Source organism: Hemitrygon akajei, chromosome 12 (assembly GCF_048418815.1).
Source record: "Hemitrygon akajei chromosome 12, sHemAka1.3, whole genome shotgun sequence".
Taxonomy (NCBI): Eukaryota; Metazoa; Chordata; class Chondrichthyes; order Myliobatiformes; family Dasyatidae; genus Hemitrygon; species Hemitrygon akajei.
This window is the reverse complement of record NC_133135.1, coordinates 100,728,104-100,752,686: the sequence shown is the minus strand read 5'-3', so window position 1 is coordinate 100,752,686 and position 24,583 is coordinate 100,728,104.

Genomic DNA, 24,583 nt, shown 5'->3' with positions numbered 1-24,583 from the left:
TCTGACCTTCAGTCACGACACTACAGGCTACAGAGGGGCTCCGACATTCAGTCACGACACTTTAGGCTACAGAGGGGCTCCGACCTTCAGTAACGACACTATAGGCTACAAAGGGGCTCTGACCATAAGTCACGACACTATAGGCTACAGAGGGGCTCAGACCTTCAGTAACGACACTATAGGTTACAAAGGGGCTCTGACCATCAGTTACGACACTATAGGCTACAGAGGGGCTCCGACCTTCAGTCACGACACTATAGGCTACAGAGGGGCTCTGTCCTTCAGTCACAACAGTATAGGCTACAGAGGGTCTCCGACCTTCAGTCACGACACTATAGGCTACAGAGGGGCTCTGACCTTCAGTCACGACACTATAGGCTACAGAGGGGCCGTGACCTTCAGTCACGACACTATAGGCTACAGAGGGGCTCCGACCTTCAGTCACGACACTATAGGCTACAGAGGGGCTCTGACCTTCAGTCACGACACTATAGGCTACAGAGGGGCCGTGACCTTCAGTCACGACACTATAGGCTACAGAGGGGCTATGACCTTCAGTCACGACACTATAGGCTACAGAGAGGCTCTGACCATCAGTCACGACACAATAGGCTACAGAGGGGCACCGACCTTCAGTCACATCACTATAGGTTACAGAGGGGCTCCGACCTTCAGTCACGACTCTATAGGCTACAGAGGGGCTCCGACCTTCAGTCACGACACTGTAGGCTACAGAGGGGCACCGACCTTCAGACAAGACACTATAGGTTACAGAGGGGCTCCGACCTTCAGTCACGACACTATAGGCTACAGAGGGGCTCCGACCTTCAGTCACGACACTACAGACTACAGAGGGGCTCCGACCTTCAGTCACGACACTATAGGCTACAGAGGGGCTCCGACCTTCAGTCACGACACTATAGGCTACAGAGGGGCTCCGACCTTCAGTCACGACACTATAGGCTACAGAGGTGCAGTGACATTCAGTCACGACACTATAGGCTACAGAGGGGCCGTGACCTTCAGTCACGACACTATAGGCTACAGAGGGGCTCCGACCTTCAGTCACGACACTATAGGCTACAGAGGGGCTCTGACCTTCAGTCACGACACTATAGGCTACAGAGGGGCCGTGACCTTCAGTCACGACACTATAGGCTACAGAGGGGCTCCGACCTTCAGTCACGACACTATAGGCTACAGAGGGGCTCTGACCTTCAGTCACGACACTATAGGCTACAGAGGGGCCGTGACCTTCAGTCACGACACTATAGGCTACAGAGGGGCTCCGACCTTCAGTCACGACACTATAGGCTACAGAGGGGCTCTGACCTTCAGTCACGACACTATAGGCTACAGAGGGGCCGTGACCTTCAGTCACGACACTATAGGCTACAGAGGGGCTATGACCTTCAGTCACGACACTATAGGCTACAGAGAGGCTCTGACCATCAGTCACGACACTATAGGCTACAGAGGGGCTCCGACCTTCAGTCACGACACTATAGGCTACAGAGGGGCTCCGACCTTCAGTCACGACACTATAGGCTACAGAGGGGCTCCGACTTTCAGACACGACACTATAGGCTACAGAGGGGCTCCGACCTTCAGACACGACACTATAGGCTACAGAGGGGCTCCGACATCCAGACACGACACTATAGGCTACAGAGGGGCTCCGACCTTCAGTCACGACACTATAGGCTACAGAGGGGCTCCGACTCTCAGTCACGACACTATAGGCTACAGAGGGGCTCTGACCTTCAGTCACGACACTATAGGCTACAGAGGTGCTGTGACCTTCAGACACGACACTATAGGCTACAGAGGGGCTCCGACCTTCAGTCATGACACTATAGGCTACAGAGGGGCTCCGACCTTCAGTCACGACACTATAGGCTACAGAGGGGCTCTGACCTTCAGTCACGACACTATAGGCTACAGAGGGGCCGTGACCTTCAGTCACGACACTATAGGCTACAGAGGGGCTCTGACCTTCAGTCACGACACTATAGGCTACAGAGAGGCTCTGACCATCAGTCACGACACAATAGGCTACAGAGGGGCACCGACATTGAGTCACATCACTATAGGTTACAGAGGGGCTCCGACCTTCAGTCACTACACTATAGGCTACAGAGGTTCTCCGACCTTCAGTCACGACACTGTAGGCTACAGAGGGGCACCGACCTTCAGACACGACACTATAGGCTACAGAGGGGCTCCGACCTTCAGTCACGACACTATAGGCTACAGAGGGGCTCCGACCTTCAGTCACGACACTATAGGCTACAGAGGGGCTCCGACCTTCAGTCACGACACTACAGGCTACAGAGGGGCTCCGACCTTCAGTCACGACACTATAGGCTACAGAGGGGCTCCGACCTTCAGTCACGACACTATAGGCTACAGAGGTGCAGTGACCTTCAGTCACGACACTATAGGCTACAGAGGGGCTCCGACCTTCAGTCACATCACTATAGGCTATATAGGGGATCTGACCTTCAGTCACGACACTATTGGCTACAGAGGGGCTCCGACCTTCAGTCACAACACTATAGGCTACAGAGGGGCTCCGACCTTCAGTCACGACACTATAGGCTACAGAGGGGCTCCGACCTTCAGTCACGACACTATAGGCTACAGAGGGGCTCCGACCTTCAGTCACGACACTATAGGCTACAGAGGGGCTCCGACCTTCAGACACGACACTATAGGCAACAGAGGGGCTCCGACCTTCAGTCACGACACTATAGGCTACAGAGGGGCTCCGACCTTCAGACACGACACTATAGGCTACAGAAGGGCTTTGACCTTCAGTCACGACACTATAGGCTACAGAGGGGCTCCGACCTTCAGAGACGACACTATAGGCTACAGAGGGGCTCCGACCTTCAGTCACGACACTGTAGGCTACAGAGGGGCTCCGACCTTCAGTCACAACACTATAGGCTACAGAGGGGCTCCGACCTTCAGTCACGACACTATAGGCTACAGAGGGGCTCCGACCTTCTGTCACGACACTATAGGCTACAGAGGGGCTCTGAACTTCAGTCACGACACTGTAGGCTACAGAGGGGCTCCGAACTTCAGTCACGACACTATAGGCTACAGAGGTGCTGTGACCTTCAGTCACGACACTATAGGCTACAGAGGGGATCTGACCTTCAGTCACGACACTACAGGCTACAGAGGGGCTCCGACATTCAGTCACGACACTTTAGGCTACAGAGGGGCTCCGACCTTCAGTAACGACACTATAGGCTACAAAGGGGCTCTGACCATAAGTCACGACACTATAGGCTACAGAGGGGCTCAGACCTTCAGTAACGACACTATAGGTTACAAAGGGGCTCTGACCATCAGTTACGACACTATAGGCTACAGAGGGGCTCCGACCTTCAGTCATGACTCTATAGGCTACAGAGGGGCTCTGTCCTTCAGTCACAACAGTATAGGCTACAGAGGGTCTCCGACCTTCAGTCACGACACTATAGGCTACAGAGGGGCTCTGACCTTCAGTCACGACACTATAGGCTACAGAGGGGCCGTGACCTTCAGTCACGACACTATAGGCTACAGAGGGGCTCCGACCTTCAGTCACGACACTATAGGCTACAGAGGGGCTCTGACCTTCAGTCACGACACTATAGGCTACAGAGGGGCCGTGACCTTCAGTCACGACACTATAGGCTACAGAGGGGCTATGACCTTCAGTCACGACACTATAGGCTACAGAGAGGCTCTGACCATCAGTCACGACACAATAGGCTACAGAGGGGCACCGACCTTCAGTCACATCACTATAGGTTACAGAGGGGCTCCGACCTTCAGTCACGACTCTATAGGCTACAGAGGGGCTCCGACCTTCAGTCACGACACTGTAGGCTACAGAGGGGCACCGACCTTCAGACAAGACACTATAGGTTACAGAGGGGCTCCGACCTTCAGTCACGACACTATAGGCTACAGAGGGGCTCCGACCTTCAGTCACGACACTACAGACTACAGAGGGGCTCCGACCTTCAGTCACGACACTATAGGCTACAGAGGGGCTCCGACCTTCAGTCACGACACTATAGGCTACAGAGGGGCTCCGACCTTCAGTCACGACACTATAGGCTACAGAGGTGCAGTGACATTCAGTCACGACACTATAGGCTACAGAGGGGCCGTGACCTTCAGTCACGACACTATAGGCTACAGAGGGGCTCCGACCTTCAGTCACGACACTATAGGCTACAGAGGGGCTCTGACCTTCAGTCACGACACTATAGGCTACAGAGGGGCTCCGACATTCAGTCACGACACTTTAGGCTACAGAGGGGCTCCGACCTTCAGTAACGACACTATAGGCTACAAAGGGGCTCTGACCATAAGTCACGACACTATAGGCTACAGAGGGGCTCAGACCTTCAGTAACGACACTATAGGTTACAAAGGGGCTCTGACCATCAGTTACGACACTATAGGCTACAGAGGGGCTCCGACCTTCAGTCATGACTCTATAGGCTACAGAGGGGCTCTGTCCTTCAGTCACAACAGTATAGGCTACAGAGGGTCTCCGACCTTCAGTCACGACACTATAGGCTACAGAGGGGCTCTGACCTTCAGTCACGACACTATAGGCTACAGAGGGGCCGTGACCTTCAGTCACGACACTATAGGCTACAGAGGGGCTCCGACCTTCAGTCACGACACTATAGGCTACAGAGGGGCTCTGACCTTCAGTCACGACACTATAGGCTACAGAGGGGCCGTGACCTTCAGTCACGACACTATAGGCTACAGAGGGGCTATGACCTTCAGTCACGACACTATAGGCTACAGAGAGGCTCTGACCATCAGTCACGACACAATAGGCTACAGAGGGGCACCGACCTTCAGTCACATCACTATAGGTTACAGAGGGGCTCCGACCTTCAGTCACGACTCTATAGGCTACAGAGGGGCTCCGACCTTCAGTCACGACACTGTAGGCTACAGAGGGGCACCGACCTTCAGACAAGACACTATAGGTTACAGAGGGGCTCCGACCTTCAGTCACGACACTATAGGCTACAGAGGGGCTCCGACCTTCAGTCACGACACTACAGACTACAGAGGGGCTCCGACCTTCAGTCACGACACTATAGGCTACAGAGGGGCTCCGACCTTCAGTCACGACACTATAGGCTACAGAGGGGCTCCGACCTTCAGTCACGACACTATAGGCTACAGAGGTGCAGTGACATTCAGTCACGACACTATAGGCTACAGAGGGGCCGTGACCTTCAGTCACGACACTATAGGCTACAGAGGGGCTCCGACCTTCAGTCACGACACTATAGGCTACAGAGGGGCTCTGACCTTCAGTCACGACACTATAGGCTACAGAGGGGCCGTGACCTTCAGTCACGACACTATAGGCTACAGAGGGGCTCCGACCTTCAGTCACGACACTATAGGCTACAGAGGGGCTCTGACCTTCAGTCACGACACTATAGGCTACAGAGGGGCCGTGACCTTCAGTCACGACACTATAGGCTACAGAGGGGCTCCGACCTTCAGTCACGACACTATAGGCTACAGAGGGGCTCTGACCTTCAGTCACGACACTATAGGCTACAGAGGGGCCGTGACCTTCAGTCACGACACTATAGGCTACAGAGGGGCTATGACCTTCAGTCACGACACTATAGGCTACAGAGAGGCTCTGACCATCAGTCACGACACTATAGGCTACAGAGGGGCTCCGACCTTCAGTCACGACACTATAGGCTACAGAGGGGCTCCGACCTTCAGTCACGACACTATAGGCTACAGAGGGGCTCCGACTTTCAGACACGACACTATAGGCTACAGAGGGGCTCCGACCTTCAGACACGACACTATAGGCTACAGAGGGGCTCCGACATCCAGACACGACACTATAGGCTACAGAGGGGCTCCGACCTTCAGTCACGACACTATAGGCTACAGAGGGGCTCCGACTCTCAGTCACGACACTATAGGCTACAGAGGGGCTCTGACCTTCAGTCACAACACTATAGGCTACAGAGGGGCTCCGACCTTCAGTCATGACTCTATAGGCTACAGAGGGGCTCTGTCCTTCAGTCACAACAGTATAGGCTACAGAGGGGCTCCGACCTTCAGTCACGACACTATAGGCTACAGAGGGGCTCCGACCTTCAGTCACGACACTATAGGCTACAGAGGGGCTCTGACCTTCAGTCACGACACTATAGGCTACAGAGGGGCCGTGACCTTCAGTCACGACACTATAGGCTACAGAGGGGCTCTGACCTTCAGTCACGACACTATAGGCTACAGAGAGGCTCTGACCATCAGTCACGACACAATAGGCTACAGAGGGGCACCGACATTGAGTCACATCACTATAGGTTACAGAGGGGCTCCGACCTTCAGTCACTACACTATAGGCTACAGAGGTTCTCCGACCTTCAGTCACGACACTGTAGGCTACAGAGGGGCACCGACCTTCAGACACGACACTATAGGCTACAGAGGGGCTCCGACCTTCAGTCACGACACTATAGGCTACAGAGGGGCTCCGACCTTCAGTCACGACACTATAGGCTACAGAGGGGCTCCGACCTTCAGTCACGACACTACAGGCTACAGAGGGGCTCCGACCTTCAGTCATAACACTATAGGCTACAGTGGGGCTCCGACCTTCAGTCACAACACTATAGGCTACAGTGGGGCTCCGACCTTCAGTCACGACACTATAGGCTACAGAGGGGCTCCGACCTTCAGTCACGACACTATAGGCTACAGAGGTGCAGTGACCTTCAGTCACGACACTATAGGCTACAGAGGGGCTCCGACCTTCAGTCACATCACTATAGGCTATATAGGGGATCTGACCTTCAGTCACGACACTATTGGCTACAGAGGGGCTCCGACCTTCAGTCACAACACTATAGGCTACAGAGGGGCTCCGACCTTCAGACACGACACTATAGGCTACAGAGTGGCTCCGATCTTCAGTCACGACAGTGTAGGCTACAGAGGGGCTCCGACCTTCAGTCACGACACTATAGGCTACAGAGGGGCTCCGACCTTCAGTCACGACACTATAGGCTACAGAGGGGCTCCGACCTTCAGACACGACACTATAGGCAACAGAGGGGCTCCGACCTTCAGTCACGACACTATAGGCTACAGAGGGGCTCCGACCTTCAGACACGACACTATAGGCTACAGAAGGGCTTTGACCTTCAGTCACGACACTATAGGCTACAGAGGGGCTCCGACCTTCAGAGACGACACTATAGGCTACAGAGGGGCTCCGACCTTCAGTCACGACACTGTAGGCTACAGAGGGGCTCCGACCTTCAGTCACAACACTATAGGCTACAGAGGGGCTCCGACCTTCAGTCACGACACTATAGGCTACAGAGGGGCTCCGACCTTCTGTCACGACACTATAGGCTACAGAGGGGCTCTGAACTTCAGTCACGACACTGTAGGCTACAGAGGGGCTCCGAACTTCAGTCACGACACTATAGGCTACAGAGGTGCTGTGACCTTCAGTCACGACACTATAGGCTACAGAGGGGATCTGACCTTCAGTCACGACACTACAGGCTACAGAGGGGCTCCGACATTCAGTCACGACACTTTAGGCTACAGAGGGGCTCCGACCTTCAGTAACGACACTATAGGCTACAAAGGGGCTCTGACCATAAGTCACGACACTATAGGCTACAGAGGGGCTCAGACCTTCAGTAACGACACTATAGGTTACAAAGGGGCTCTGACCATCAGTTACGACACTATAGGCTACAGAGGGGCTCCGACCTTCAGTCATGACTCTATAGGCTACAGAGGGGCTCTGTCCTTCAGTCACAACAGTATAGGCTACAGAGGGTCTCCGACCTTCAGTCACGACACTATAGGCTACAGAGGGGCTCTGACCTTCAGTCACGACACTATAGGCTACAGAGGGGCCGTGACCTTCAGTCACGACACTATAGGCTACAGAGGGGCTCCGACCTTCAGTCACGACACTATAGGCTACAGAGGGGCTCTGACCTTCAGTCACGACACTATAGGCTACAGAGGGGCCGTGACCTTCAGTCACGACACTATAGGCTACAGAGGGGCTATGACCTTCAGTCACGACACTATAGGCTACAGAGAGGCTCTGACCATCAGTCACGACACAATAGGCTACAGAGGGGCACCGACCTTCAGTCACATCACTATAGGTTACAGAGGGGCTCCGACCTTCAGTCACGACTCTATAGGCTACAGAGGGGCTCCGACCTTCAGTCACGACACTGTAGGCTACAGAGGGGCACCGACCTTCAGACAAGACACTATAGGTTACAGAGGGGCTCCGACCTTCAGTCACGACACTATAGGCTACAGAGGGGCTCCGACCTTCAGTCACGACACTACAGACTACAGAGGGGCTCCGACCTTCAGTCACGACACTATAGGCTACAGAGGGGCTCCGACCTTCAGTCACGACACTATAGGCTACAGAGGGGCTCCGACCTTCAGTCACGACACTATAGGCTACAGAGGTGCAGTGACATTCAGTCACGACACTATAGGCTACAGAGGGGCCGTGACCTTCAGTCACGACACTATAGGCTACAGAGGGGCTCCGACCTTCAGTCACGACACTATAGGCTACAGAGGGGCTCTGACCTTCAGTCACGACACTATAGGCTACAGAGGGGCCGTGACCTTCAGTCACGACACTATAGGCTACAGAGGGGCTCCGACCTTCAGTCACGACACTATAGGCTACAGAGGGGCTCTGACCTTCAGTCACGACACTATAGGCTACAGAGGGGCCGTGACCTTCAGTCACGACACTATAGGCTACAGAGGGGCTCCGACCTTCAGTCACGACACTATAGGCTACAGAGGGGCTCTGACCTTCAGTCACGACACTATAGGCTACAGAGGGGCCGTGACCTTCAGTCACGACACTATAGGCTACAGAGGGGCTATGACCTTCAGTCACGACACTATAGGCTACAGAGAGGCTCTGACCATCAGTCACGACACTATAGGCTACAGAGGGGCTCCGACCTTCAGTCACGACACTATAGGCTACAGAGGGGCTCCGACCTTCAGTCACGACACTATAGGCTACAGAGGGGCTCCGACTTTCAGACACGACACTATAGGCTACAGAGGGGCTCCGACCTTCAGACACGACACTATAGGCTACAGAGGGGCTCCGACATCCAGACACGACACTATAGGCTACAGAGGGGCTCCGACCTTCAGTCACGACACTATAGGCTACAGAGGGGCTCCGACTCTCAGTCACGACACTATAGGCTACAGAGGGGCTCTGACCTTCAGTCACAACACTATAGGCTACAGAGGGGCTCCGACCTTCAGTCATGTCTCTATAGGCTACAGAGGGGCTCTGTCCTTCAGTCACAACAGTATAGGCTACAGAGGGGCTCCGACCTTCAGTCACGACACTATAGGCTACAGAGGGGCTCCGACCTTCAGTCACGACACTATAGGCTACAGAGGGGCTCTGACCTTCAGTCACGACACTATAGGCTACAGAGGGGCCGTGACCTTCAGTCACGACACTATAGGCTACAGAGGGGCTCTGACCTTCAGTCACGACAATATAGGCTACAGAGAGGCTCTGACCATCAGTCACGACACAATAGGCTACAGAGGGGCACCGACATTGAGTCACATCACTATAGGTTACAGAGGGGCTCCGACCTTCAGTCACTACACTATAGGCTACAGAGGTTCTCCGACCTTCAGTCACGACACTGTAGGCTACAGAGGGGCACCGACCTTCAGACACGACACTATAGGCTACAGAGGGGCTCCGACCTTCAGTCACGACACTATAGGCTACAGAGGGGCTCCGACCTTCAGTCACGACACTATAGGCTACAGAGGGGCTCCGACCTTCAGTCACGACACTACAGGCTACAGAGGGGCTCCGACCTTCAGTCACGACACTATAGGCTACAGAGGGGCTCCGACCTTCAGTCACGACACTGTAGGCTACAGAGGGGCTCCGACCTTCAGTCACAACACTATAGGCTACAGTGGGGCTCCGACCTTCAGTCACAACACTATAGGCTACAGTGGGGCTCCGACCTTCAGTCACGACACTATAGGCTACAGAGGGGCTCCGACCTTCAGTCACGACACTATAGGCTACAGAGGTGCAGTGACCTTCAGTCACGACACTATAGGCTACAGAGGGGCTCCGACCTTCAGTCACATCACTATAGGCTATATAGGGGATCTGACCTTCAGTCACGACACTATTGGCTACAGAGGGGCTCCAACCTTCAGTCACAACACTATAGGCTACAGAGGGGCTCCGACCTTCAGACACGACACTATAGGCTACAGAGTGGCTCCGATCTTCAGTCACGACAGTGTAGGCTACAGAGGGGCTCCGACCTTCAGTCACGACACTATAGGCTACAGAGGGGCTCCGACCTTCAGTCACGACACTATAGGCTACAGAGGGGCTCCGACCTTCAGACACGACACTATAGGCAACAGAGGGGCTCCGACCTTCAGTCACGACACTATAGGCTACAGAGGGGCTCCGACCTTCAGACACGACACTATAGGCTACAGAAGGGCTTTGACCTTCAGTCACGACACTATAGGCTACAGAGGGGCTCCGACCTTCAGAGACGACACTATAGGCTACAGAGGGGCTCCGACCTTCAGTCACGACACTGTAGGCTACAGAGGGGCTCCGACCTTCAGTCACAACACTATAGGCTACAGAGGGGCTCTGACCTTCAGTCACGACACTATAGGCTACAGAGCTGCTGTGACCTTCAGTCACGACACTATAGGCTACAGAGGTGCTGTGACCTTCAGTCATGACTCTATAGGTTACAGAGGGGCTCTGTCCTTCAGTCACAACAGTATAGGCTACAGAGGGTCTCCGACCTTCAGTCACGACACTATAGGCTACAGAGGGGCTCCGACCTTCAGTCACGACACTATAGGCTACAGAGGGGCTCTGACCTTCAGTCACGACACTATAGGCTACAGAGGGGCCGTGACCTTCAGTCACGACACTATAGGCTACAGAGCGGCTCTGACCTTCAGTCACGACACTATAGGCTACAGAGAGGCTCTGACCATCAGTCACGACACAATAGGCTACAGAGGGGCACCGACCTTCAGTCACGACACTAAAGGCTACAGAGGGGCACCGACCTTCAGTCACGACACTATAGGCTACAGAGGGGCACCGACCTTCAGTCACGACACTATAGGCTACAGAGGGGCTCTGACCTTCAGTCACGACACTATAGGCTACAGAGGGGCCGTGACCTTCAGTCACGACACTATAGGCTACAGAGGGGCTCTGACCTTCAGTCACGACACTATAGGCTACAGAGAGGCTCTGACCATCAGTCACGACACAATAGGCTACAGAGGGGCACCGACCTTCAGTCACATCACTATAGGTTACAGAGGGGCTCCGACCTTCAGTCACGACTCTATAGGCTACAGAGGGGCTCCGACCTTCAGTCACGACACTGTAGGCTACAGAGGGGCTCCGACCTTCAGTCACGACACTATAGGCTACAGAGGGGCACCGACCTTCAGACACGACACTATAGGTTACAGAGGGGCTCCGACCTTCAGTCACGACACTATAGGCTACAGAGTGGCTCCGACCTTCAGTCACGACACTGTAGGCTACAGAGGGGCTCCGACCTTCAGTCACGACACTACAGGCTACAGAGGGGCTCCGACCTTCAGTCACGACACTATAGGCTACAGAGGGGCTCCGACCTTCAGTCACGACACTGTAGGCTACAGAGGGGCTCCGACCTTCAGTCACAACACTATAGGCTACAGTGGGGCTCCGACCTTCAGTGACGACACTATAGGCTACAGAGGGGCTCCGAACTTCAGTCACGACACTATAGGCTACAGAGGGGCTCCGACCTTCAGTCACGACAGTATAGGCTACAGAGGGGCTCCGACCTTCAGACACGACACTATAGGCTACAGAGGGGCTCCGACCTTCAGTCACGACACTATAGGCTACAGAGGGGCTCCAACCTTCAGACACGACACTATAGGCTACAGAAGGGCTTTGACCTTCAGTCACGACACTATAGGCTACAGAGGGGCTCCAACCTTCAGAGACGTCATTATAGGCTACAGAGTGGCTCCGACCTTCAGTCACGACACTGTAGGCTACAGAGGGGCTCCGACCTTCAGTCACGACACTATAGGCTACAGAGGGGCTCTGACCTTCAGTCACGACACTATAGGCTACAGAGGGGCTCCGGCCTTCAGTCACGACACTATAGGCTACAGAGGTGCTGTGACCTTCAGTCACGACTCTATAGGCTACAGAGGGGCTCCGACCTTCAGTCACGACACTATAGGATACAGAGGTGCTGTGACCTTCAGTCACGACACTATAGGCTACAGAGGGGCTCCGACCTTCAGTCACGACACTATAGGGTACAGAGGGGCTCCGAACTTCAGTCACGACACTATAGGCTACACTGGGGCACCGACCTTCAGTCACGACACTTTAGGCTACAGAGGGGCTCCGACCTTCAGTCACGACACTATAGGCTACAGAGGGGCTCTTGTCCTTCAGTCACGACACTATAGGCTACAGAGGGGCTCTGACCATCAGTCACGACACTATAGGCTACAGAGGGGCTCTGACCATCAGTCACGACACTATAGGCTACAGAGGGGCTCCGACCTTCAGTCACGACACTATAGGCTACAGAGGGGCTCCGACCTTCAGTCACGACACTATAGGCTACAGAGGTTCTGTGACCTTCAGTCAGGACACTTTCGGCTACAGAGGGGCTGCGACCTTCAGTCACGACACTATAGGCTACAGAGGTTCTGTGACCTTCAGTCAGGACACTTTCGGCTACAGAGGGGCTGCGACCTTCAGTCACGACACTATAGGCTACAGAGGGGCTCTGACCTTCAGTCACGACACTATAGGCTACAGAGGGGCTCTGACCATCAGTCACGACACTCTAGGCTACAGAGGGGCCGTGACCTTCAGTCACAACACTATAGGCTACAGAGGGGCTCCGACATTCAGTCACGACTCAATAGGCTACAGAGGGGCACCGACCTTCAGTCACATCACTATAGGTTACAGAGGGGCTCCGACCTTCAGTCACGACGTTATAGGCTACAGAGGTGCTCCGACCTTCAGTCACGACACTATAGGCTACAGAGGGGCTCCGACCTTCAGTCACGACACTATAGGCTACAGAGGGGCTCCGACCTTCAGTCACGACACTATAGGCTACAGAGGGGCTCTGAACTTCAGTCACGACACTGTAGGCTACAGAGGGGCTCCGAACTTCAGTCACGACACTATAGGCTACAGAGGTGCTGTGACCTTCAGTCACGACACTATAGGCTACAGAGGGGATCTGACCTTCAGTCACGACACTACAGGCTACAGAGGGGCTCCGACCTTCAGTCACGACACTATAGGCTACAGAGGGGCTCCGACCTTCAGTAACGACACTATAGGCTACAAAGGGGCTCTGACCATCAGTCACGACACTATAGGCTACAGAGGGGCTCAGACCTTCAGTAACGACACTATAGGTTACAAAGGGGCTCTGACCATCAGTTACGACACTATAGGCTACAGAGGGGCTCCGACCTTCAGTCATGACTCTATAGGCTACAGAGGGGCTCCGACCTTCAGACACGACACTATAGGCTACAGAGGGGCTCTGACCTTCAGTCACGACACTATAGGCTACAGAGGGGCCGTGACCTTCAGTCACGACACTATAGGCTACAGAGGGGCTCCGACCTTCAGTCACGACACTATAGGCTACAGAGGGGCTCTGACCTTCAGTCACGACACTATAGGCTACAGAGGGGCCGTGACCTTCAGTCACGACACTATAGGCTACAGAGGGGCTATGACCTTCAGTCACGACACTATAGGCTACAGAGGGGCCGTGACCTTCAGTCACGACACTATAGGCTACAGAGGGGCTCCGACCTTCAGTCACGACACTATAGGCTACAGAGGGGCTCTGACCTTCAGTCACGACACTATAGGCTACAGAGGGGCCGTGACCTTCAGTCACGACACTATAGGCTACAGAGGGGCTATGACCTTCAGTCACGACACTATAGGCTACAGAGAGGCTCTGACCATCAGTCACGACACAATAGGCTACAGAGGGGCACCGACCTTCAGTCACATCACTATAGGTTACAGAGGGGCTCCGACCTTCAGTCACGACTCTATAGGCTACAGAGGGGCACCGACCTTCAGACAAGACACTATAGGTTACAGAGGGGCTCCGACCTTCAGTCACGACACTATAGGCTACAGAGGGGCTCCGACCTTCAGTCACGACACTATAGGCTACAGAGGGGCTCCGACCTTCAGTCACGACACTACAGACTACAGAGGGGCTCCGACCTTCAGTCACGACACTATAGGCTACAGAGGGGCTCCGACCTTCAGTCACGACACTATAGGCTACAGAGGGGCTCCGAACTTCAGTCACGACACTATAGGCTACAGAGGTGCAGTGACATTCAGTCACGACACTATAGGCTACAGAGGGGCTCCGACCTTCAGTCACATCACTATAGGCTATATAGGGGATATGACCTTCAGTCACGACACTATAGGCTACAGAGGTTCTCCGACCTTCAGTCACGACACTATAGGCTACAGAGGGGCTCCGACCTTCAGACACGACACTATAGGCTACAGAGTGGCTCCGACCTTCAGTCACGACACTGTAGGCTACAGAGGGGCTCCGACCTTCAGTCACGACACTATAGGCTACAGAGGGGCTCCGACCTTCAGTCACGACACTATAGGCTACAGAGGGGCTCCGACCTTCAGACACGACACTATAGGCTACAGAGGGGCTCCGACCTTCAGTCACGACACTATAGGCTACAGAGGGGCTCCGACCTTCAGACACGACACTATAGGCTACAGAAGGGCTTTGACCTTCAGTCACGACACTATAGGCTACAGAGGGGCTCCGACCTTCAGAGACGACACTATAGGCTACAGAGGGGCTCCGACCTTCAGTCACGAGACTGTAGGCTACAGAGGGGCTCCGACCTTCAGTCACGACACTATAGGCTACAGAGGGGCTCTGACCTTCAGTCACGACACTATAGGCTACAGAGGGGCTCCGACCTTCAGTCACGACACTATAGGCTACAGAGGTGCTGTGACCTTCAGTCACGACTCTATAGGCTACAGAGGGGCTCCGACCTTCAGTCACGACACTATAGGATACAGAGGTGCTGTGACCTTCAGTCACGACACTATAGGCTACAGAGGGGCTCCGACCTTCAGTCACGACACTATAGGCTACAGAGGGGCTCCGAACTTCAGTCACGACACTATAGGCTACACTGGGGCACCGACCTTCAGTCACGACACTTTAGGCTACAGAGGGGCTCTGACCATCAGTCACGACACTATAGGCTACAGAGGGGCTCCGAACTTCAGTCACGACACTATAGGCTACACTGGGGCACCGACCTTCAGTCACGACACTATAGGCTACAGAGGGGCTCTGACCATCAGTCACGACACTATAGGCTACAGAGGGGCTCCGAACTTCAGACACGACACTATAGGCTACAGAGGGGTTCCGACCTTCAGTCAAGACACTTTCGACTACAGAGGGGCTCCGACCTTCAGTCACGACACTATACGCTACAGAGGGGCTCCGACCTTCAGTCACGACACTATAGGCTACAGAGGGGCTCTTGTCCTTCAGTCACGACACTATAGGCTACAGAGGGGCTCTGACCATCAGTCACGACACTATAGGCTACAGAGGGGCTCTGACCATCAGTCACGACACTATAGGCTACAGAGGGGCTCCGAACTTCAGACACGACACTATAGGCTACAGAGGGGTTCCGACCTTCAGTCACGACACTTTCGGCTACAGAGGGGCTCCGACCTTCAGTCACGACACTATAGGCTACAGAGGGGCTCTGACCTTCAGTCACGACACTATAGGCTACAGAGTGGCTCCGACCTTCAGTCACGACACTATAGGCTACAGAGGTGCTGTGACCTTCAGTCAGGACTCTATAGGCTACAGAGGGGCTCCGACCTTCAGTCACGACACTATAGGATACAGAGGTGCTGTGACCTTCAGTCACGACACTATAGGCTACAGAGGGGCTCCGACCTTCAGTCACGACACTATAGGCTACAGAGGGGCTCCGAACTTCAGTCACGACACTATAGGCTACACTGGGGCACCGACCTTCAGTCACGACACTTTAGGCTACAGAGGGGCTCTTGTCCTTCAGTCACGACACTATAGGCTACAGAGGGGCTCTGACCATCAGTCACGACACTATAGGCTACAGAGGGGCTCTGACCATCAGTCACGACACTATAGGCTACAGAGGGGCTCCGAACTTCAGACACGACACTATAGGCTACAGAGGGGTTCCGACCTTCAGTCACGACACTTTCGGCTACAGAGGGGCTCCGACCTTCAGTCACGACACTATAGGCTACAGAGGGGCTCCGACCTTCAGTCACGACACTATAGGCTACAGAGGGGCTCTTGTCCTTCAGTCACGACACTATAGGCTACAGAGGGACTCTGACCATCAGTCACGACACTGTAGGCTACAGAGGGGCTCTGACCATCAGTCACGACACTATAGACTACAGAGGGGCTCCGAACTTCAGACACGACACTATAGGCTACAGAGGGGTTCCGACCTTCAGTCACGACACTTTCGGCTACAGAGGGGCTCCGACCTTCAGTCACGACCCTATAGGCTACAGAGGGGCTCTGACCTTCAGTCACGACACTATAGGCTACAGAGGGGCTCCGACCTTCAGTCACGACACTCTAGGCTACAGAGGGGCTCTGACCATCAGTCACGACACAATAGGCTACAGAGGGGCACCGACCTTCAGTCACATCACTATAGGTTACAGAGGGGCTCCGACCTTCAGTCACGACTCTATAGGCTACAGAGGGGCTCCGACCTTCAGTCACGACACTGTAGGCTACAGAGGGGCACCGACCTTCAGACAAGACACTATAGGTTACAGAGGGGCTCCGACCTTCAGTCACGACACTATAGGCTACAGAGGGGCTCCGACCTTCAGTCACGACACTATAGGCTACAGAGGGGCTCTGTCCTTCAGTCACAACAGTATAGGCTACAGAGGGTCTCCGACCTTCAGTCACGACACTATAGGCTACAGAGGGGCTCCGACCTTCAGTCACGACACTATAGGCTACAGAGGGGCTCTGACCTTCAGTCACGACACTATAGGCTACAGAGGGGCCGTGACCTTCAGTCACGACACTATAGGCTACAGAGGGGCTCCGACCTTCAGTCACGACACTATAGGCTACAGAGGGGCTCTGACCTTCAGTCACGACACTATAGGCTACAGAGGGGCCGTGACCTTCAGTCACGACACTATAGGCTACAGAGGGGCTCCGATCTTCAGTCACGACACTATAGGCTACAGAGGGCCTCTGACCTTCAGTCACGACACTATAGGCTACAGAGGGGCCGTGACCTTCAGTCACGACACTATAGGCTACAGAGGGGCTCCGACCTTCAGTCACGACACTATAGGCTACAGAGGTGCTGTGACCTTCAGTCACAACTCTATAGGCTACAGAGGGGCTCCGACCTTCAGTCACGACACTATAGGATACAGAGGTGCTGTGACCTTCAGTCACGACACTATAGGCTACAGAGGGGCTCCGACCTTCAGTCACGACACTATAGGCTACAGAGGGGCTCCGAACTTCAGTCACGACACTATAGGCTACACTGGGGCACCGACCTTCAGTCACGACACTTTAGGCTACAGAGGGGCTCTGACCATCAGTCACGACACTATAGGCTACAGAGGGGCTCCGACCTTCAGTCACGACACTATAGGGTACAGAGGTGCTGTGACCTTCAGTCACGACACTATAGGCTACAGAGGGGCTCCGAACTTCAGTCACGACACTATAGGCTACACTGGGGCACCGACCTTCAGTCACGACACTTTAGGCTACAGAGGGGCTCTGACCTTCAGTCACGACACTATAGGCTACAGAGGTGCTGTGACCTTCAGTCACGACTCTATAGGCTACAGAGGGGCTCCGACCTTCAGTCACGACACTATAGGATACAGAGGTGCTGTGACCTTCAGTCACGACACTATAGGCTACAGAGGGGCTCTGACCATCAGTCACGACACTATAGGCTACAGAGGGGCTCCGAACTTCAGACACGACACTATAGGCTACAGAGGGGTTCCGACCTTCAGTCACGACACTTTCGGCTACAGAGGGGCTCCGACCTTCAGTCACGACACTATAGGCTACAGAGGGGCTCCGACCTTCAGTCACGACACTATAGACTACAGAGGGGCTCTTGTCCTTCAGTCACGACACTATAGGCTACAGAGGGGCTCTGACCATCAGTCACGACACTATAGGCTACAGAGGGGCTCTGACCATCAGTCACGACACTATAGGCTACAGAGGGGCTCCGAACTTCAGACACGACACTATAGGCTACAGAGGGGTTCCGACCTTCAGTCACGACACTTTCGGCTACAGAGGGGCTCCGACCTTCAGTCACGACCCTATAGGCTACAGAGGGGCTCTGACCTTCAGTCACGACACTATAGGCTACAGAGGGGCTCCGACCTTCAGTCACGACACTCTAGGCTACAGAGGGGCTCTGACCATCAGTCACGACACAATAGGCTACAGAGGGGCACCGACCTTCAGTCACATCACTATAGGTTACAGAGGGGCTCCGACCTTCAGTCACGACTCTATAGGCTACAGAGGGGCTCCGACCTTCAGTAACGACACTATAGGCTACAAAGGGGCTCTGACCATCAGTCACGACACTATAGGCTACAGAGGGGCTCAGACCTTCAGTAACGACACTATAGGTTACAAAGGGGCTCTGACCATCAGTTACGACACTATAGGCTACAGAGGGGCTCCGACCTTCAGTCATGACTCTATAGGCTACAGAGGGGCTCTGTCCTTCAGTCACAACAGTATAGGCTACAGAGGGTCTCCGACCTTCAGTCACGACACTATAGGCTACAGAGGGGCTCTGACCTTCAGTCACGACACTATAGGCTACAGAGGGGCCGTGACCTTCAGTCACGACACTATAGGCTACAGAGGGGCTCCGACCTTCAGTCACGACACTATAGGCTACAGAGGGGCTCTGACCTTCAGTCACGACACTATAGGCTACAGAGGGGCCGTGACCTTCAGTCACGACACTATAGGCTACAGAGGGGCTATGACCTTCAGTCACGACACTATAGGCTACAGAGAGGCTCTGACCATCAGTCACGACACAATAGGCTACAGAGGGGCACCGACCTTCAGTCACATCACTATAGGTTACAGAGGGGCTCCGACCTTCAGTCACGACTCTATAGGCTACAGAGGGGCACCGACCTTCAGACAAGACACTATAGGTTACAGAGGGGCTCCGACCTTCAGTCACGACACTATAGGCTACAGAGGGGCTCCGACCTTCAGTCACGACACTATAGGCTACAGAGGGGCTCCGACCTTCAGTCACGACACTACAGACTACAGAGGGGCTCCGACCTTCAGTCACGACACTATAGGCTACAGAGGGGCTCCGACCTTCAGTCACGACACTATAGGCTACAGAGGGGCTCCGAACTTCAGTCACGACACTATAGGCTACAGAGGTGCAGTGACATTCAGTCACGACACTATAGGCTACAGAGGGGCTCCGACCTTCAGTCACATCACTATAGGCTATATAGGGGATATGACCTTCAGTCACGACACTATAGGCTACAGAGGTTCTCCGACCTTCAGTCACGACACTATAGGCTACAGAGGGGCTCCGACCTTCAGACACGACACTATAGGCTACAGAGTGGCTCCGACCTTCAGTCACGACACTGTAGGCTACAGAGGGGCTCCGACCTTCAGTCACGACACTATAGGCTACAGAGGGGCTCCGACCTTCAGTCACGACACTATAGGCTACAGAGGGGCTCCGACCTTCAGACACGACACTATAGGCTACAGAGGGGCTCCGACCTTCAGTCACGACACTATAGGCTACAGAGGGGCTCCGACCTTCAGACACGACACTATAGGCTACAGAAGGGCTTTGACCTTCAGTCACGACACTATAGGCTACAGAGGGGCTCCGACCTTCAGAGACGACACTATAGGCTACAGAGGGGCTCCGACCTTCAGTCACGAGACTGTAGGCTACAGAGGGGCTCCGACCTTCAGTCACGACACTATAGGCTACAGAGGGGCTCTGACCTTCAGTCACGACACTATAGGCTACAGAGGGGCTCCGACCTTCAGTCACGACACTATAGGCTACAGAGGTGCTGTGACCTTCAGTCACGACTCTATAGGCTACAGAGGGGCTCCGACCTTCAGTCACGACACTATAGGATACAGAGGTGCTGTGACCTTCAGTCACGACACTATAGGCTACAGAGGGGCTCCGACCTTCAGTCACGACACTATAGGCTACAGAGGGGCTCCGAACTTCAGTCACGACACTATAGGCTACAGAGGGGCTCTGACCATCAGTCACGACACTATAGGCTACAGAGGGGCTCCGAACTTCAGTCACGACACTATAGGCTACACTGGGGCACCGACCTTCAGTCACGACACTATAGGCTACAGAGGGGCTCTGACCATCAGTCACGACACTATAGGCTACAGAGGGGCTCCGAACTTCAGACACGACACTATAGGCTACAGAGGGGCTCCGACCTTCAGTCACGACACTATAGGCTACAGAGGGGCTCTTGTCCTTCAGTCACGACACTATAGGCTACAGAGGGGCTCTGACCATCAGTCACGACACTATAGGCTACAGAGGGGCTCTGACCATCAGTCACGACACTATAGGCTACAGAGGGGCTCCGAACTTCAGACACGACACTATAGGCTACAGAGGGGTTCCGACCTTCAGTCACGACACTTTCGGCTACAGAGGGGCTCCGACCTTCAGTCACGACACTATAGGCTACAGAGGGGCTCTGACCTTCAGTCACGACACTATAGGCTACAGAGTGGCTCCGACCTTCAGTCACGACACTATAGGCTACAGAGGTGCTGTGACCTTCAGTCAGGACTCTATAGGCTACAGAGGGGCTCCGACCTTCAGTCACGACACTATAGGATACAGAGGTGCTGTGACCTTCAGTCACGACACTATAGGCTACAGAGGGGCTCCGACCTTCAGTCACGACACTATAGGCTACAGAGGGGCTCCGAACTTCAGTCACGACACTATAGGCTACACTGGGGCACCGACCTTCAGTCACGACACTTTAGGCTACAGAGGGGCTCTTGTCCTTCAGTCACGACACTATAGGCTACAGAGGGGCTCTGACCATCAGTCACGACACTATAGGCTACAGAGGGGCTCTGACCATCAGTCACGACACTATAGGCTACAGAGGGGCTCCGAACTTCAGACACGACACTATAGGCTACAGAGGGGTTCCGACCTTCAGTCACGACACTTTCGGCTACAGAGGGGCTCCGACCTTCAGTCACGACACTATAGGCTACAGAGGGGCTCCGACCTTCAGTCACGACACTATAGGCTACAGAGGGGCTCTTGTCCTTCAGTCACGACACTATAGGCTACAGAGGGACTCTGACCATCAGTCACGACACTGTAGGCTACAGAGGGGCTCTGACCATCAGTCACGACACTATAGGCTACAGAGGGGCTCCGAACTTCAGACACGACACTATAGGCTACAGAGGGGTTCCGACCTTCAGTCACGACACTTTCGGCTACAGAGGGGCTCCGACCTTCAGTCACGACCCTATAGGCTACAGAGGGGCTCTGACCTTCAGTCACGACACTATAGGCTACAGAGGGGCTCCGACCTTCAGTCACGACACTCTAGGCTACAGAGGGGCTCTGACCATCAGTCACGACACAATAGGCTACAGAGGGGCACCGACCTTCAGTCACATCACTATAGGTTACAGAGGGGCTCCGACCTTCAGTCACGACTCTATAGGCTACAGAGGGGCTCCGACCTTCAGTCACGACACTGTAGGCTACAGAGGGGCACCGACCTTCAGACAAGACACTATAGGTTACAGAGGGGCTCCGACCTTCAGTCACGACACTATAGGCTACAGAGGGGCTCCGACCTTCAGTCACGACACTATAGGCTACAGAGGGGCTCTGTCCTTCAGTCACAACAGTATAGGCTACAGAGGGTCTCCGACCTTCAGTCACGACACTATAGGCTACAGAGGGGCTCCGACCTTCAGTCACGACACTATAGGCTACAGAGGGGCTCTGACCTTCAGTCACGACACTATAGGCTACAGAGGGGCCGTGACCTTCAGTCACGACACTATAGGCTACAGAGGGGCTCCGACCTTCAGTCACGACACTATAGGCTACAGAGGGGCTCTGACCTTCAGTCACGACACTATAGGCTACAGAGGGGCCGTGACCTTCAGTCACGACACTATAGGCTACAGAGGGGCTCCGATCTTCAGTCACGACACTATAGGCTACAGAGGGCCTCTGACCTTCAGTCACGACACTATAGGCTACAGAGGGGCCGTGACCTTCAGTCACGACACTATAGGCTACAGAGGGGCTCCGACCTTCAGTCACGACACTATAGGCTACAGAGGTGCTGTGTCCTTCAGTCACGACTCTATAGGCTACAGAGGGGCTCCGACCTTCAGTCACGACACTATAGGATACAGAGGTGCTGTGACCTTCAGTCACGACACTGTAGGCTACAGAGGGGCTCCGACCTTCAGTCACGACACTATAGGCTACAGAGGGGCTCCGAACTTCAGTCACGACACTATAGGCTACACTGGGGCACCGACCTTCAGTCACGACACTTTAGGCTACAGAGGGGCTCTGACCATCAGTCACGACACTATAGGCTACAGAGGGGCTCCGACCTTCAGTCACGACACTATAGGGTACAGAGGTGCTGTGACCTTCAGTCACGACACTATAGGCTACAGAGGGGCTCCGAACTTCAGTCACGACACTATAGGCTACACTGGGGCACCGACCTTCAGTCACGACACTTTAGGCTACAGAGGGGCTCTGACCTTCAGTCACGACACTATAGGCTACAGAGGTGCTGTGACCTTCAGTCACGACTCTATAGGCTACAGAGGGGCTCCGACCTTCAGTCACGACACTATAGGATACAGAGGTGCTGTGACCTTCAGTCACGACACTATAGGCTACAGAGGGGCTCTGACCATCAGTCACGACACTATAGGCTACAGAGGGGCTCCGAACTTCAGACACGACACTATAGGCTACAGAGGGGTTCCGACCTTCAGTCACGACACTTTCGGCTACAGAGGGGCTCCGACCTTCAGTCACGACACTATAGGCTACAGAGGGGCTCCGACCTTCAGTCACGACACTATAGGCTACAGAGGGGCTCTTGTCCTTCAGTCACGACACTATAGGCTACAGAGGGGCTCTGACCATCAGTCACGACACTATAGGCTACAGAGGGGCTCTGACCATCAGTCACGACACTATAGGCTACAGAGGGGCTCCGAACTTCAGACACGACACTATAGGCTACAGAGGGGTTCCGACCTTCAGTCACGACACTTTCGGCTACAGAGGGGCTCCGACCTTCAGTCACGACCCTATAGGCTACAGAGGGGCTCTGACCTTCAGTCACGACACTATAGGCTACAGAGGGGCTCCGACCTTCAGTCACGACACTCTAGGCTACAGAGCGGCTCTGACCATCAGTCACGACACAATAGGCTACAGAGGGGCACCGACCTTCAGTCACATCACTATAGGTTACAGAGGGGCTCCGACCTTCAGTCACGACTCTATAGGCTACAGAGGGGCTCCGACCTTCAGTCACGACACTGTAGGCTACAGAGGGGCACCGACCTTCAGACAAGACACTATAGGTTACAGAGGGGCTCCGACCTTCAGTCACGACACTATAGGCTACAGAGGGGCTCCGACCTTCAGTCACGACACTATAGGCTACAGAGGGGCTCTGTCCTTCAGTCACAACAGTATAGGCTACAGAGGGTCTCCGACCTTCAGTCACGACACTATAGGCTACAGAGGGGCTCCGACCTTCAGTCACGACACTATAGGCTACAGAGGGGCTCTGACCTTCAGTCACGACACCATAGGCTACAGAGGGGCCGTGACCTTCAGTCACGACACTATAGGCTACAGAGGGGCTCCGACCTTCAGTCACGACACTATAGGCTACAGAGGGGCTCTGACCTTCAGTCACGACACTATAGGCTACAGAGGGGCCGTGACCTTCAGTCACGACACTATAGGCTACAGAGGGGCTCCGACCTTCAGTCACGACACTATAGGCTACAGAGGGCCTCTGACCTTCAGTCACGACACTATAGGCTACAGAGGGGCCGTGACCTTCAGTCACGACACTATAGGCTACAGAGGGGCTCCGACCTTCAGTCACGACACTATAGGCTACAGAGGTGCTGTGACCTTCAGTCACGACTCTATAGGCTACAGAGGGGCTCCG